General features: G+C 43.0%; 1 protein-coding gene and 1 pseudogene across 2 annotated transcripts in view; one reads left to right on the top strand and one right to left on the bottom strand.

Moving 5' to 3' along the window:
* GPR176 (G protein-coupled receptor 176) overlaps positions 1-16,634 on the top strand; it is a 97,519-nt gene that overhangs the window by 31,536 nt on the left and 49,349 nt on the right. The gene's annotated exons all lie outside the window — the stretch shown is intronic.
* On the bottom strand, positions 8,239-10,311 carry LOC103287502 (transmembrane and coiled-coil domains protein 1-like; annotated as a pseudogene).

The following is a 16,634-nucleotide window of genomic DNA, read 5'->3' on the forward strand; positions in this document are numbered from 1 at the left end:
GAGTATGGTGAGTGTGGAACATAGCACTATTTAATTATTAAGAACATAACAGGAATGCCATGAAAAATCCTAATCACTTTTGCATTTCAAATTTGCAAGGCATATAAGAATAAAAAACTCTTTTCTCCCAAACTGCCAAATTGTTACTAGACCATTTGAATGATTGATTGCCTAAGAACCCTATTGACATAGTAGCTTATGTCATACCTTTTATTTTTTATTTATTTATTTATTTTTAAAATATATTTTATTGATTTTTTTTACAGAGAGGAAGGGAGAGGAATAGAGAGTTAGAAACATTGATGAGAGAGAAACATCCATCAGCTGTCTCCTGCACACCCTCTACTTGGGTTGTGCCTGCAACCAAGGTACATGCCCTTGACCGGATCGAACCTGGGACCCTTCAGTCCATAGGCCGATGCTCTATCCACTGAGCCAAACCGGTTAGGGCTATGTCATACCTTTTAATAGGACGTTTCTAAGTTTGTCTATTTGCTATTCCACATTAACTGAGTACTATGCCAACCATTTTGTTAGATGCTGAAGGTAAATAGATAAACAAGATATAGTCCTTTACCTTAGGGCAGTGATCGGCAAACTCATTAGTCAACAGAGCCAAATATCAACAGTACAATGATTGAAATTTTTTTTGAAAGCCAAATTTTTTAAACTTAAACTATATAGGTAGGTACATTGTTATTAACTTAATTAGGGTACTCCTAAGCTGGCCTTTGCTAAAAACTCAAGGGGCCAAAGAGCCGCAGTTTGCCGACCACTGCCTTAGGGAATCAGCTCATAGTCTTGTGGGAAGGACAGAAATATAAACAAATAGTTACTCATTGTGCTAAGTGTAATGCTGGATATATGCCAGTGAGAGGCACACCATGGAACATGGAAATCACAAGTAGTTCAGAGTGCCTGTGCATAAATTACAAGGCAGAGAGTGGTGAAAGGAGAAGCTGGAGGCTGGATCCCACAAAGCTGAACGTGGCTGGATAGAAGCTTGGTATTTGTCCTCTGAGCCTCAGGGAGCCAGAGGGTGGTTTTAAATAGGGCAGGGACAGGTGAAGGTTTATATTTTAGTAAGATCATTCTGTTGGCTGTTTGAAGGATGGACTTAATGGGATAAGATTAGAAGCAGGAACACCAATTATGAGACTGTTGTTGAATTCTAGGTAAGATATAATGAGGGTATGGCGATGAGCTGGTGATAAATTCAAGAAATATAAGTGCTACGATAGTTAGGACTTGATGACTGACCGGATATGGAGATGGAGGTTGGTTTAAGGTAGAGTTGAAGATGATGCTGAGGTCTCTAGATTGGGTATCTGTGGTGGTGCTATCAATAAAGAGAGAGATTGAGTTCAGGGGGAGAAGCAGGTGGGATAAAGTAGGGTGTATAAGAGATAAGGTATTACGTTTGGTACAATTTGGGGTGCCTATGGAATACCCAGTTAGATATAAGAATCTAAAGCTTGTGGGTATAAATGTAGAAGTCCTCAGAGTAGATGACCAAACCATGAGAGTGTGGATAAGTTCACCTAATGAGAGTATGTTGAGAGAGCATTTTAAAAAGAAGTTAAAGAGGAGTTCCTGTGAAGTAGACAGTGAAGGAATGGTCCCAGATGTGGGAGAACTGTGGCAATGAAGTGGCCCAGAAACAAAGGGAGCAGAGAGTTTTCAGGTGGGAGTGATCGATGACATCAAGCCCAGCAGAGAAAGACTATAACAGTGTCCACTGAATTGGCAAATAAAAATGGATTCATGACTTGGGAGAGAATATTTTCAAGAGTAGTAGGGGTAGATTATCCAGAAGTGTATGGAAGGTGAAAAAGTAAAGAGAGAGTTAAGTTTCTTCCTTAAGCTGTGGTCAGAGTTTAAGATTTCCTAGTCAGAGAAAGGGTTTTTTTTTTTTTTTAAGGTTTTATTGATTTTTAGAGAGAGAGGCAGGGAGAGGGAGAAAAAGAAACAGATCCACTGCCTCCTTGCATACCACCTACTCGAGACTGAGCCTGCAACCCAGGCATGTGCCCTGAGTAGGAATCGAACTGGAAACCTTTTGGTTCACGGAATGATGTCCAACCAACGAAGCCACAATGACCAGGGCCAAAGAAATTATGAGTGATGATAAAGTTGAGGGTATTCACTGTGTGACTGAGTGAAGCAAAGAGAAATTCAGGTTCATTGGAGTTGATGGGCACAAGAATTGTGGGTCTGGCCACCTGGATGGCACTTTGAAATTATCCTAGATAATGGTAAGGACTGAGTCAGGTGCTAAAACCTTCAGTGAATAAGGAGTTACCTGGAGGCTTGCAGATTACAGAAACAAAGACGGAGTAAAAGGAAGTATAGCCAGATGATATGAGCTTTAAAGGAGCCAAGGTTTACATAAATGTGGAAAGGCAATATCCTAGGTGTAGGAATGGGGAGTGAGGAACCCAATTCCCAACCTGAGGTGGAGTGCATAGGAGAGTGAACAGTATCCAGTGGAGAAGCAGGTTTTAGTTAAGGCCCGAGGCAGCAGGGAATAGTCTTTGAAGTAGGCAGGCTATTGTCAAGTGTTGGTCCTACCCATGGAATAGAAGTTCCAGAGGATACAGTAAGAGGTGAGAAAAGGAAAGGGATTAAGGAGAACAAGGTCAGGAGAGAAAGTCTTGAACAATGTGGGGATGAGAGTGTAAAAAGAGAGTACAATTTTAGATATATGCCAAGGATGTGAAATGTGGTGGAATTAACTGCCTCAAGATTTCAATAGATCTGAGGGATAAAGTTGCTTTATGTGTGTCCTAACTGGTTTGCCTCAGTGGATAGAGCAGACCCAATGGTCCCGGTTCAGTTACAGTCAAAGGCATATACCTTGGTTGCAGGCTCCTCCCCGGCCCAGGTTCTGGTCAGGGCTTGTGCAGGAGGCAACTAATCAATGTGTTTTCTCACATCGATATTTCTCTGTCTTTCCCTCTCTCTTCCACTCGCTCTAAAAATCAGTGGAGCCCTAGCTGGTTTGGCTCAGTGGATAGAGCGTAGACCTGTGGACTGAAGGGTCCTGGGTTCGATTCCGGTCAAGGCACATGCTGGGGTTGCAGGCTCGATTCCCAGTGTGGGGTGTGCAGGAGGCAGCCCTTCAATGATTCTCTCTCATCATTGATGTTTCTAGCTCTCTCTCCCTCTCCCTTCCTCTCTGAAATCAATAAAAAATATTTTTAAAAATCAATGGAAAAAAATATCCTCGAGTAAGGATTAAAAAAAAAAGTTGCTTTATGTGCAACTAAAAATCAGCTGATGATCACTGATTGTACCAGTCAGAGATGTGTTGCTTCTGTGACTATATTCATCCAACATCACAGAAAGAGGTTGGTGGTCTTTTCCATGAAACATTCCCATAATTGTTCAAGGTTTTAGCACTGGACAGAGAGCTAAGAAATTGGGATTTAGTTTTAGCTCTGCCTCTAACCTGCTTTGTGGTTTTGGACTAATCACTTAACCTTTCTTCATTTTTAAAGTGAAGAGATGCCAGATGGTCTCTGAGATTACAGGTTGATTCCATCTGTCTTCTAGTTTTCTACAGTACTCAATAACCTCTCACTCTAATCTCAACCAAGGTGGACCACCTTTCAGGCATAGCCACATACATGTATGTCCAACAATGCCTGTTCTCATTTCCCCCTATTTGTGACATTCAGGAAGGACTGTGTCCTCAGAGCCAAAACACACAGGGATTTATTGAGTGTTCTGCTCACAGAACTTCAAAGGATAGCCCTTCAGCAAGCTAGCCAGCCTTCTCTAACTCACTTCAGTCATTTCCATTTTGTCTTTCTCTTCTTTGGTTTAATGGTGAGCTTTATTATCCAATGATCTTCAAAGTGGTTTCATAACTAAAGGCAAGAAGTATTTGTAGTGAAGGAAAATACACCTGTTTAACTTTTTTGAACACCTCTATCAGGAAATACTGCATGTGTAGTGGAAAGAGTATGGATTTGGGAACCAAGAGGATGGGTGCAGTACACCTGTAACTCAGTTCATAGGTGGATGATAATTTGGTAAAGGGCAATGGTATTTAGAAAAGTATTTGCTTACATTTAATGGGGGCATCTGTTGTGTTTTTCTGCATTTGGATTTGTGTTAACATGATCATAAGTGAGTGTACGTTTAGGGATGTTTACTTGAATATATATATATGTGTGGATGGGGTGAGGGGAGAAGATAAACCTATTCTGTCTTAGATTTTGTTCTCTACCTTGTTTTTATGTTTCCTGGCAACAGTAACTTTGATAAAAGAGATATCTCCAGGCCCAATGAAACAACAAACTAAGAAATAAAAGAAGAGAGACTATAAATAGCACTGAGGACCAACACGGATTCTGTCAGGTGTTCTCAGTCGTTGGGTTTTCTTGTGAGACTTTTGTTTTATTAAGAAAAATAGGATAGCCCTCCCCGGTGTGCCTCAGTGGATAGAGTGTTGGCCCTCAGACTGAAGGGTACCGGGTTTGATTCTGGTTAAGGCCATGTTCCTTGGTTGTAGGCTCAATCCCTGCCCCTGTTCAGGGCACATGCGAGAGGCAACTGAATGATGTGTCACTCTCACATCGATACTTCTCTCTCTCTGTCTCTCCCCCTTCCTTCCACTCTCTCTAAAAATTAATGGGAAAATATCCTCAGGTGAGGATTAACAAAACAACAATAACAATAACAATAACAACATCACACACACACATACACAAGAAAAATAAGATAAAATCAAATCAAACAGATAAGACAGCCAAGCTCTAGAACTGGAAAATATGAATCTATTTGTGAATTGAAGAAATAGTTGTTGCTTTGGCCGGGTGGCTCAGTTGATTGGAGTGTAGTCCTGTACCATGAAAGGTTGTGGGTTTGATCCCCAGTTGGGGCATGTATGAAAGGCAACTGATCGATGTTTCTCTCTCACATCAATGTTTCTCTTTCTTTCCCTTCTTCTCTCTCTAAAATTAGTAAAACATATCCTTTGGTGAGGATAAACAAATAAAATATATTTGCCTTATTTTATAAAAAAGGAAAAGAAAGAATTATTCCTCCAGTCCCCCATTCTCAAGACTACCTGAGGGGACAAAAAATACTGTGGTACATTATTGTTAGAGGATCTACCTGGCAACTGCAAAAGTTTCCCACCAGAATATAAGTTAGTAAAATATGCTAGTTTTGATGAGAGACTTGATAGGCCATCCTATATAATAAAGAGGTAATATGCAAATTGACCATCACGCCAACACACAAGATGGCTGCCCCCATGTGGTCAAAGATGGCTGCCCCCATGTGGTCAAAGATGGCTGCCTCCATGTAGATGACAAGATGGCTGCCACAAGATGGCAGGCAGGGGAGGGCAGTTGTGGGTGATCAGGCCAACAGGGGAGGGCAGTTGGGAGGGACCAGGCCTGCAGGAGAGGGCAGTTAGGGGTGACTGGGCCTGCAGGGGAGGGCAGTTGGGGGGGACCAGGCCTGCAGGGGAGGGCAGTTGGGACCAGGCATGCAGGGGAGGGCAGTTGGGGGGGACCAGGCCTGCAGGGGAGGGCAGTTGCGGGGGACCAGGCCAGCAGGGGAAGGAAGTTAGGGGCAACCAGGCCGGCAAGGGAGGGCAGTTAGGGGCGACCAGGCTGGCAGGGGAGGGCAGTTAGGGGTGATCAGGCCAGCAGGGGAGGGCAGTTAGGGGCAATCGGGCTGGCAGGGAAGCAGTTAGGCGCCGATCAGGCTGGCAGGGGAGTGGTTAGGGGGTGATCAGGCTGGCAGGCAGAAGCGGTTAGAGGCAATCAAGCAGGCAGGCAGGTGAGCAATTGGGAGCCAGCAGTCCTGGATTGTGAGAGGGATGTCTGACTGCCACCAGGATCAGGCCTAAACAGGCAGTCAGACATCCCTCGAGGGGTCCCAAATTGGAGAGGGTGCAGGCTGGGCTGAGGGGCACCACCCCCCCCCCCCGCTGCCCCCGTGCACGAATTTTGTGCACCAGGCCTCTAGTTCTATAATATTAGCAATAGCAATAGCAATTAAAGTACAAATATCATTAACATGAACATAAATATCATTAACATTATATCTCAAGCACTAAACAGATGGTAGAAAACCATTTTGAGAACTGCAGTCCACACTGATCTAATAGGATTCTAGAAGATAAGAGAGAGGTGTGTGAAATCCACTTTAATTGGGTTTGAATTTCTTTGCTGAAGAGAGTGCTAGTAATGAGATTTCTTAAGTTCAAAGGGAAAATAGGTTCCTGCAATTCTCCCTTAATGGAGTGTGGCATCTATTACTTATTTTACATGTTTAATATCAATTTTAAAAGTATGTTAGTAGGACCATAAAGGGGTCATAGGTGTGTCTGAAAACTGAAGCATTTATTTTTATTCCACTGTCTAGTACTATTCCTTATTTAAAAAAATACTCTTTTAAAAAGTTAAACTTTAGCCGAAACCGGTTTGGCTCAGTGGATAGAGCGTCGGCCTTCGGACTCAAGGGTCCCAGGTTCGATTCCAGTCAAGGGCATGTACCTTGGTTGCGGGCACATCCCCCAGTAGGGGGTGTGCAGGAGGCAGCTGATCGATGTTTCTCTCTCATCGATGTTTCTGACTCTCTGTCCCTCTCTCTTCTCTCTGTAAAAATCAATAAAATATATTAGAAAAAAGAAAAAAAATAAAGTTAAACTTTGGGAGGAATATAGAATTGATTCAAATATTTGCAGAAACTACATACCAGATAAATCAGTTGATGACACTTGAAGATTGCATGTGTATGTGTGAGGAACTTTTTTGAGTTGAGCAATATGATAATGAGACCATTTTAAAAATCATACTTCAGTTTTCAGGATATTTTCACATGTTATCTCATTTTATTTTTTCAACAGACCCATAAGTTAAGAGGATTAGCATTATAATCTCATTTTATATGTGAAGAAATTGAGTCAGGATTTGACTAAGCTTATAGAGTGGTGGATTGTATGAGACTCTGTTTGCTGACACTTGATGCAGTGGTCTCTCTAATCCTTTATACTACCTATAAATATACAGTTGGTCCTGAACAGTGTGGGGTTAGGGGTCACCTCCCCATTCAGTTGAAAATCCTCATATAACTTTTGACTCCTTTAAAACTTAAATTCTCTCTCAGTAGCCAGGATCCTTGTGGATACCAAAATCCACAGAAGCACAAGTCCTCTATATAAAATGGAATAGATGGTGCACACAAATAGCGCTCTGCATCAGCAGACTCCCAGCCACAGATTGAAAACAGTACAGGTATTTATTTATTTATTTTCATTTAAAAATACCACTTCTTTATGTCAAAGGAAAAGACCCTCCCAACCCTTTCAAAAAACAAACAAAAAAAAAACACACAAACCACCTAATAATAATAATAATAATAATAATAATAATAAATCCTGTTAGAAACCATAAGGAAGCACTGAGAGTTTGAATATTACATTCTTCAAGTATGCTGTTCGGATTTTTTCTTCTTCTCATTGATGACTATACACATGTTTTTTAAAAAAACCTTAAAAGTGCGGCCATGGGATTTTGCTTAAAATTAAGTATTTGGAGGGCTACTTCAAAATACTGTAGTAGGACTATGCAGTGAACCTGTGGGGCATGATGCTCTCACACTTGTATCCTAGCAAAGGTTAAGGGACCAGGTTTAAAAGCAATCATATTTCCAGCATTAGCATGAGTGGCCAACTTGGGTGAGAAAGCCAGGGAGATTTATGTGTTCTTCCATGGTCAAGGAAAATCCGCCCTGAATCCAAAAATTCAGACATGGAATGTGGTAGGATTTCACAGTAAAGTTACGGTAGTCTGGTAGGCGAGAGGTGGTGAGTCCAGACAAGGCAGGGTGTTAGGTTTAACTGGTTTCCCTAATCAGGTTTTCGCATCTTTTTAGTGGGTTTTAGTGCAGTTTTCCAAGCCACATTTTAGATGCCCTTCAGTGTGCTCCAGATTGTTGGTTCATGTTAAAGGACTGCTTAAGATTTGCATCCCAAGGAAAATCATGCTACATAAAAATGATCCAAGAATTTTGCCCAAAAAACTTCTTGGATAAAATCTAAAAGATACTATTGCAATTGCGTCTCTTGAAGAAAAAAACATTATTCTAAATGTAAACAGATTCACTCAACTCTTTCGTTGTTGAAGAAAACTTCAGAGAAGGTAAGTTGCTGTCTAATTCTTTCCTGCATGCACTCGCCAGAGGGTAGGGGAGCACTGCCTTCTTTTGTCAGCATCATCTGGGGGATGAAAAGAACCGTTCCACATAGCTGAAGAGGGCATCCCAGTGCTTCCAGAGAAAGGCATGAAAACCACAAGAAATAAAGTGCTGAACGTCCTGTTGCGAGTTTTCATAAGAGGAACCACGCAGTTAGCTACTGTGGAGACAGAGACCAAAAGAACTGCCATGACACCCAGAAGAATGTTGATGAGTTTGCCCAGAAGGTTCCGGGCAGTGGCATTCTCCAGCCCTTCCAGCTGTACCACCTGCTGCTGCAGCTCCATCTTGGAGATGCGGGTCTGGCACGCCTCCAGGGCCTCCTGGATGTCCTGGACCCATTCATAGGACTGATATGCAATTTTCTCTTCCATGCTGGCTAATTCCTGCCTCAAGTTCAAGATTTCATTCTGATGGAGCTCTGTTAGGTCATTTAGTTGTTCTTCTAATCGTTCACATCTCTATCGCTCTTCCTGCAAGGGCTGCATTATTAATGAATAGTCCCTCTGATAATGTTCCTTGAGGGTCTCAAAGGATTCCTGGCCTGGCTTTCCTGGATCTCCTGGATCTCATGTAATAGTGCATCAAATCCTGAGCTCTGCATGTCCAGAGTGTTTGTTTTGGAGCTAGATGCTCCTATAGCGATGCCTCCAGTGGTGCTGTTGGCTCCCACTGAGCCTGAAGAGGCACTAGAACAATTTTCTTCACTACCATATTTTGGGCTCGACCGAAAGTTTGAAATCACTCCCAGAGCTTTCCCATCATCCACCTGCCCTTCTTCTAAAGAGTCATTCAGGTTAGGGATGTTATCTGCACTGCTTCGTTAATTCATTAATCACCGAATTAATGAAGCGATCTCTCCAGGCTTTGAGATCACTGCCCCTGCTGCTGAATGAGTTGCCTGGGAGAAGCTGGAAAGTCCACCTTTGACACTGTCTACCACGCCTTCACTGAAGCCAGTCACCTTCGCTCCCTCATCCTTCAAACCCTGGTGCATGTCCCTGAAGACATCCTTTGGCTTCCCGAGGATCCCATTCAGCTCCGCTTCTGGGAGCTTTCCGTGGTAGTGCTCAAGCTGCCTTTGTAGCTGGAGGATGGTTTGGGCAGATTTCTGATTCTTCTTCTCAAAGACCTGCTTGATGTGGGCAGCCTGCGGCTTATTTGTGCTGTTGGCAAGCCTCAAGTACTCAGCAACGTTGTCATCACGGGCTGTTTGTGCAATCTGGATTTGTTCTGTGAGCTTCAGGATCTTCTGCTGCAGGCGAGCGATAACAGCCTTTGTATACTGAGGGTAGTGTTCCATCCACAGAGTCTGTGTGGATGCTGCCATCAGTGCTGGAGGCCACTGCACCGGCAGTCTGGGCGAGGCTGCTTGCTTTCAACTGCTCGATCCCCTCTACAGCTGCCTCATCCCCTGGAAGACATGCAGCGGCAGCAGCGGCAGCAGCACAAGCTATTCCCATAACAGCAGAGCTGGGAGGAGCATCAGTAGTGGATGAAGACCTGGGTCAGTCAGACTACATGACAGTTGCCATCTCCTGGCCAGATTTCCTGTTGATTTGGGGACTTCGCTTTGGGGCCTCTGGCTTGCCCCGCCTACTATGCAAGCTCGTCCCTCCTTCATCTTGGGTGGCACTCCGATCTGTTGCAGGACACGATTCAGAGCTGTGGGGTGGGTGGGGACACCATCAATCTCCGCTTTCCAGATCCATTTCAGGTTCTGGATCTGCCTGAATTTGTTGCACATCATGTGGAGACACAGATGACCTCCTGCGCGGGTGCTGGAAGAGATGCTTCAAGCCTTGGCCAATCACATTCATGTTCTCCAAAGCATTGTGAGTCATTTTAGACAACTTTTGCTCTGATTCTGTCTGCTTTCTGGCCTCTGCATCTTGGGATTTGCCTCCAGGATCAGGGTCCTCATATAACCGTTCACTGCCCGAAGGCTCCATCAGTAGACTTAATATGCTTATTTGCAAACTCAAAAATTTTAAACACACCAAGACTGTCAAATTAGGTAGGCATTTGCTTCAATAGTAACTACACATGCAGCTGTGAGATGGAGGCTTCATGCCTATCTAATGCTTTATCACTCTTCCTCAAGCACTTCTAAAGTATACAGGAGCCGAAACCGGTTTGGCTCAGTGGATAGAGCATCGGCCTGCAGACTCAAGGGTCCTGGGTTCGATTCCGGTCAAGGGCATGTACCTTGGTTGCGAGCACATCCCCAGTAGTGGGTGTGCAAGAGGCAGCTGATCGATGTTTCTCTCTCATCGATGTTTCTAACTCTTTATCCCTCTCTCTTCCTCTCTGTAAAAAAATCAATAAAATATATATATAAAAAATAAAGTATACAGGAATCCTTTTAGGAAAAGCAGGAGGGAGGGGAGGAGCAGCCGGTGTCTCCACCAGCAAGGTCGCTCGAGTTCAAGCACAAGCACCGGCTCCTGCCGCTGCAGCCGCCGCGTTTGGTCCATCCCCCCCAGCCAACCCCCCTCCTAACCCTCCCCTAGGTATTTATTTTTAAAAAATTGACATATAAGTGGACCTGTGCAGTTCAAACCCATATTGTTCAAGGGTCAACTGTATAGTGTTGAAAAGCTAAATATTTATGAATGAGTCAACTTTGCTTATGTGTGAGAACATATGCATTTTTCCAGGAATGCCTTTAAAATGTCAACTCTAAGAGAGATGAAAATATTTGTCCATCTAGTGTGTATTCTGCAAAGACATTTCTCTGAAAACAAACCTTACCAAACAAATTATGATACAATAGACATTGAAATTCTTATTGTCATAGTAACCTAATAAGTTTTCAGAAATGGTTGATTTTACTTTTACCAGGTTCAAAAGGGAGGTGGCACCTCCTATATTTAGGAATGATGTAAAACTGACATTGATAGGTGGAAACAAAAGTAAGTCAACCAACAGATGGCAGTATTGGTTGTGTACTGGCTTCCCTTTCTGTTAGTCCATGGTAGACTCATGTTTGCTGGACTTGCACTTAGTTTTGAGGGTAAGAAGAAGCATTCTGTTATTCCAATTTTTTTTTTAATTTACTTTTTTCTTTATTATTTTTTTAAAATAAATCTTTATTGTTCAGGTTATTACAATTGTTTCTCCTTCCCCCCCCATATCTCCCCTCCTCCTGGTTCCCACCTTTCCCTCTGCCCTTACCTCCCCCCGTCGCTATCCTCATCCATAGGTGTATGATATTGTCCAGTCTCTTCCTGTACCTCCCACACAGACACCCCCTTCCCCTGAGAATTATCAATCCACTCCCATTCTATACCCCTGATTCTATTATGTTCATCAGTCTATTCTGTTCTTCAGATTTTTAATTCACTTGACTTTTAGATTCATTTGTTGATAGGTATGTATTTGCTGTTCATTATTTTTATCTTTACTTTTTTCTTCTTTTTCCTCCTTTTAAATGATACCTTTCAGCATTTCATGTAATACTGGTTTGGTGGTGATGAATTCCTTTAGCTTTTTCTTATCTGTGAAGCTCTTTATCTGCCCTTCAATTCTGAATGATAACTTTGCTGGGTAGAGTAGTCTTGGTTGTAGGTTCTTGCTATTCATCACTTTGAATATTTCTTGCCATTCCCGTCTGGCCTGCATAGTTTCTGTTGAGACATCAGCTGATAATCGTATGGGTGCTCCCTTGTAAGTAACTAACTGTTTTTCTCTTGCTGCTTGTAAGATTCTCTCTTTGTCTTTTGCCCTTGGCATTTTAATTATGATGTGTCTTGGTGTGGTCCTCTTTGGATTCCTTTTGTTTGGGGTTCTGTGCGCTTCCTGGACTTGTAAGTCTATTTCTTTTACCAGGTGGGGGAAGTTTTCGGTCATTATTTCTTCAAATAGGTTTTCAGCGTCTTGCTCTCTCTCTTCTTCTGGCACCCCAAAAATTCGGATGCTGGTACGCTTGAAGTTGTCCCAGAGGCTTCTTACACTATCTTCTACTTTCTGAGTTCTCTTCTCTTCTTGCTTTTCTGGAGGCGTGTCCTTTGCCTCTTTGTATTCCAAATCTTTGACTTGATTCTTGTGTTCCTCTAGTCTGCTGCTGGGTCTCTGTATAATATTTTTTATTTCAGTCAGTGTATGTTTCATTTCTAGTTGGACCTTTTTCATATCCTCGAGGGTCTCATTAAATTTATCAGCTTTTTCCATGAAATTCTTGAAAAACCTTATAATCGTGGTTTTGAACTCTATGTCCAGTCATTTGTTCTCCTCCATTTCTTTTGTTTGGGATCTGTTTCCTTGCCTCCTCATTTTTGCTGCTTCCCTGAGTTGGTAGGGTAACTTTGTGTCCTATTGGTTCAGCGGGTCAGCCTCCCAGTTACCTGAGGTGGACGCTCTTGGTGCACCCCTTTTTAGACTGTGTGTACAGCCTTGTTGTAATTAAGTCTTGATTGTTGTTGGTGTCACTGGGAGGAATTGACCTCCAGGGCAATTGGCTGTGAGGACCTGCTGTATCTATAAAGGAAGAATTGCTGTGCTGGAGACACGTTTATGGGCTGGGACTTGTTCCAGTAGGGCTTTGGCGCTCACTGAGTCTGCCTCTTGAATGTGTCCCTTATGCGAGTGGTTGAAATCTGGTGTCGTCTCACACCAACAACTAGATGCCCTCATTTCTGGGTCTCCAATGGGGTGCAGGTCAGCTACTGTCTGAGGCCACTCAGCAGGAGTTACAGCAAAAACTGCAGTTTTCTCCTCTTTGCTTGAGTGGTTTTGGAGCAGTCTGACTGGAGCTGCAGTTTATTTGGTTAAGCTGCCACAGGGCAGGCCATTTATATGCAAAAGCTGCTGTTTGGAGCCTGGGCGGGTTTGTAGAATGTGTGGGGCGGGTCTCAGGGCGAGGCGGGGTCTCAGGGCATCACTAGGCTAGGGTGTGGCAAACAGCAATGGCTGCTAGTCTGCCTTTTTTTAAAAAAAATATTTTATTGATTTTTCACAGAGAGGAAGAGAGAGAGATAGAGAGCTAGAAACATCGACGAGAGAGAAACATCGATCAGCTGCCTCTTGCACACCCCCCACCGGGGATGTGCCCACAACCAAGGTACATGCCCTTGACCGGAATCGAACCCGGGACCCTTGAGTCCGTAGGCCGATGCTCTATCCACTGAGCCAAACCGGTTTCGGCTGCTAGTCTGCCTTTTCTGCCTTTCCATGTTTCCAAGTCCCTGCGTCCCATGCTCCAGCGCAGTAAACACTGATTGCTGGGCGCACCTCTGCAAGAAAGTCACTCTCACTTTCCGACACGATGGCTGAGAGTCCAGCTTCTCCCCGTAGGTGTCTGGGTCCCCCGCGTGTCCCAGAAACTGGATTTCAGAGTGATCGGGAGCTTATCTCCCTTCGGGTTGGAAAAAAAGCCACGTGTCCTGTTGCCCGCCACCAGCCCGATTCGAGCGCCTCCGTACCTCAGCCCTTCCGCGTTTGTTCTTTCTTTTTCCTTCTTAGTTGTAAATCTACCATTCAGCCAGCTTTCCCGTGGTTCTGGGTGGTAGATGCTTTGTCTTTTAGTTGTATTTTTGAAATTGTTGTGCGCGGCGCAGTTTAGTTGTTTAACTTTGCTGCCATCTTCTCTGTATTATCTGTTATTCCAATTTTTATTGGCTCTTAAGAAAGTAAAGATGATAAAAGCTGAAGAGACGATGATGAATTCTGCAAGTGTGCAAGAGATAACTCATTTGACACCAGGGTGTTTCTGAAGGACAAACTAAGTCATATAACACATGCCAACTACTATCCCTATGCAGTTAATAGTACACTGAAAGAATGAAAGAAAAGTGATTGATGAAGTAGAAAAACTTTGGAATTTGTTACTCAAAATGGGTTCAATCAGTATTAAAAATGAATGCCAATTAGCCTAATACTAATTGTGTAGAAGTGAGGAGAAGACTTGGTCGGGTGAAAATGGATAGTTTCACAGGCTTTTGGACTGTTCTCCTTAGCAAATCATCCATGTGAGGAGTCATTGTTGAATGCCTGATGTCACTCTTTGGTGGCTGTCAACTCTTGGGGAGTCATTAAGGAAGGGGGATTATTACCACTACAGGTATGTGTTTTTAAAAAAGATGCCCAATTCTAAGGAAAATCAATGAAAAGAAGAGGAAGATGACTTGTGTTAAAGCTTTGAAGTATCACCCACCTATTTGGTTGAAACACATTTAGAGACTGAAAACTTAAATAAGTCACTTGGGATTTAGGGATATCCTCTTGGGACTTAACCTTTATATAGTAAACTAGAGGCCCGGTGCACAAAATTTGTGCAAGGGGCTCAGCTCTCGCAGCTGTGGCAGCTTGCCTCGGCCCTCGCAGTCCCAGCTTTGTCCAGGACATCGTTCTGCTTTCCTGTCTAATTAGCATATTACACTTTTATTATTATAGATTTTGAATTCCTCATGTTGTTAGGGTTTAGAAAAGGCATAGCTAGTTTATTTCCCAGATTTCATTTTCCCCAGTAATTTTAACATCTGGCCTGGAAAATCTTTAAATCAAAACAACTTAACATGGGACATATTTTATCAGTTTAAATGTCGCCACCTGGCTTTGCATTTTTTGCTTGGTAATAAAAGATCTGGTTAATGAATAGATTGGCCAAAAGGAGGACCATGAAAATAAAAAAATGAAAACTAAATGAACTTAATGGTAATTGTGGGGGTTGGCTGGCTGGTGATGGTGGTGCAGGTACAAGTTGCTTATAGAAGTCAGTGCATCCCACTTGGTTGGTCCACTTGGAGGTAGGTCTTCCATTGACTATCCTTAGTGAAAAAAACGTTAGTTTTTCACGGCTGGTTAGTTTCTCAGAGTGAAGTGCTAATGTACAAAACAAAAGACTCATGAGACTCAGAGATTCAGTAGCTCTGCATTTGCTGCAGCCAAATGTTGGAGTTTTCAGTCCTACTCTGTCATCTTTTTTGTAGGGCCTTGAAGACGCTATACCTTCTTACCTGCAGACACCTGGACCAGAAATCTTTCAGTCATATTCGATTTCTCTCTTTTCCCCATTCCAAAATCTAATTTGGTATAAAGTCCATTTGATTCTACCCCAAAAATATTTTCCATATTACCTTCCACTACCTGGTCTAGTCTTTGTCACCTGAGATATAATGGAGTAAAAACTTGGGCTCAGGAGTTGGGCCTGAATTGGGAACCTGATACTCCCACCTACTAGCTTTATGACCTTGGGCAAGTTACTTCTCTGATCCTGATTTTTCTCAGCTAGAAAATGAGGTTAGTACCATTTATCTACCTTGTGAGGTTGACTTGAAGGTTAAATGAGATAATACAAGTACAGTGCTTAGTGCTGAAGAAGTGTTAGCTGTCAGAATGTGCATCTTTATCATGGACTCCTAAATAATTTCCATTTTTCTGATATTTTCTGTCTACAAACCATTTTCCTACTGTCGTGAAATTTTTTAAAAATAAAGCACTATTTATATTCTATTATGATTAAACATACACACATTCTGTCATAATAGTAGCAGCAATCCTATATAATAAAGATGTAATATGCAAATGGCCATTACGCCTTGACACATAATGACCGACCGTGTTAACGACTGGATCACGGATCAGCAGGAGGGTGGGGCAGCAAGCGGGTAGCGGAGAGCTACAGGAGGGGAGAGGGCAGCAAGATGTGTGTGTGTGTGGGGGGGCAGGGCGGTGGGGGGTGAGGGGAGCTACAGGAGGGCAGCAGTGAGCTACTGGTACACGTATTTGTGCGCAGGGCTACTAGTAATAACATAATAGAAGTCATTTCCTGGTATTTTATTACCTATATGAAGTGTGTCAGTTATAACCTCTAACAGTTGGGTCTCACCTTGCCTTGCCAACTTGACGTCCTGTTGTGCCAATTGTGAGCCTGTGCTCCCCCTTCTCATAGTCCTCACCCTCTTGCATACATCATGCACTTTTAGTTTTCTCTTTGTATTTAACTGCATCTTCCTACAATTTGGAAGGAACATTCTGTCTGTCCTAATCTATTCTGCAGGAGGAAGGAGAAGGTATAGAGTCTTCAAGGTCCACCAAGTCAGACTTTATACCTTCTCCTGCAGTGTGGTTTGAATCTCTATTATACAACACATTTCTTCCAGCCTTAAAGGAGCTTACCGAACCTGACCAGTGTGGCGTGGTGGTTGAGCATCATTCCATGCACCAAGAGGACTGGTTTGTTTCCTGGTTGGGGCACATGCCCAGGTTGCGGGCTCGACCCCCAATAAGGGGGGAGGGGCATGCAGGAGGTAGCCGATCAATGATTCTCTCTCATCAGTATTTCTCTCACTCCCCCTCTACATTCCTCTCTCTCTAAAAATCAATAAAAACATATTTAAAACATATTTAAATCAACTCAGTTTACTGAGTTGTTTTCATGCCTCTGCCACCATCATATTCTAACTTTGGTAATC

Source organism: Eptesicus fuscus, chromosome 5 (genome assembly GCF_027574615.1).
Source record: "Eptesicus fuscus isolate TK198812 chromosome 5, DD_ASM_mEF_20220401, whole genome shotgun sequence".
Classification (NCBI taxonomy): Eukaryota; Metazoa; Chordata; class Mammalia; order Chiroptera; family Vespertilionidae; genus Eptesicus; species Eptesicus fuscus.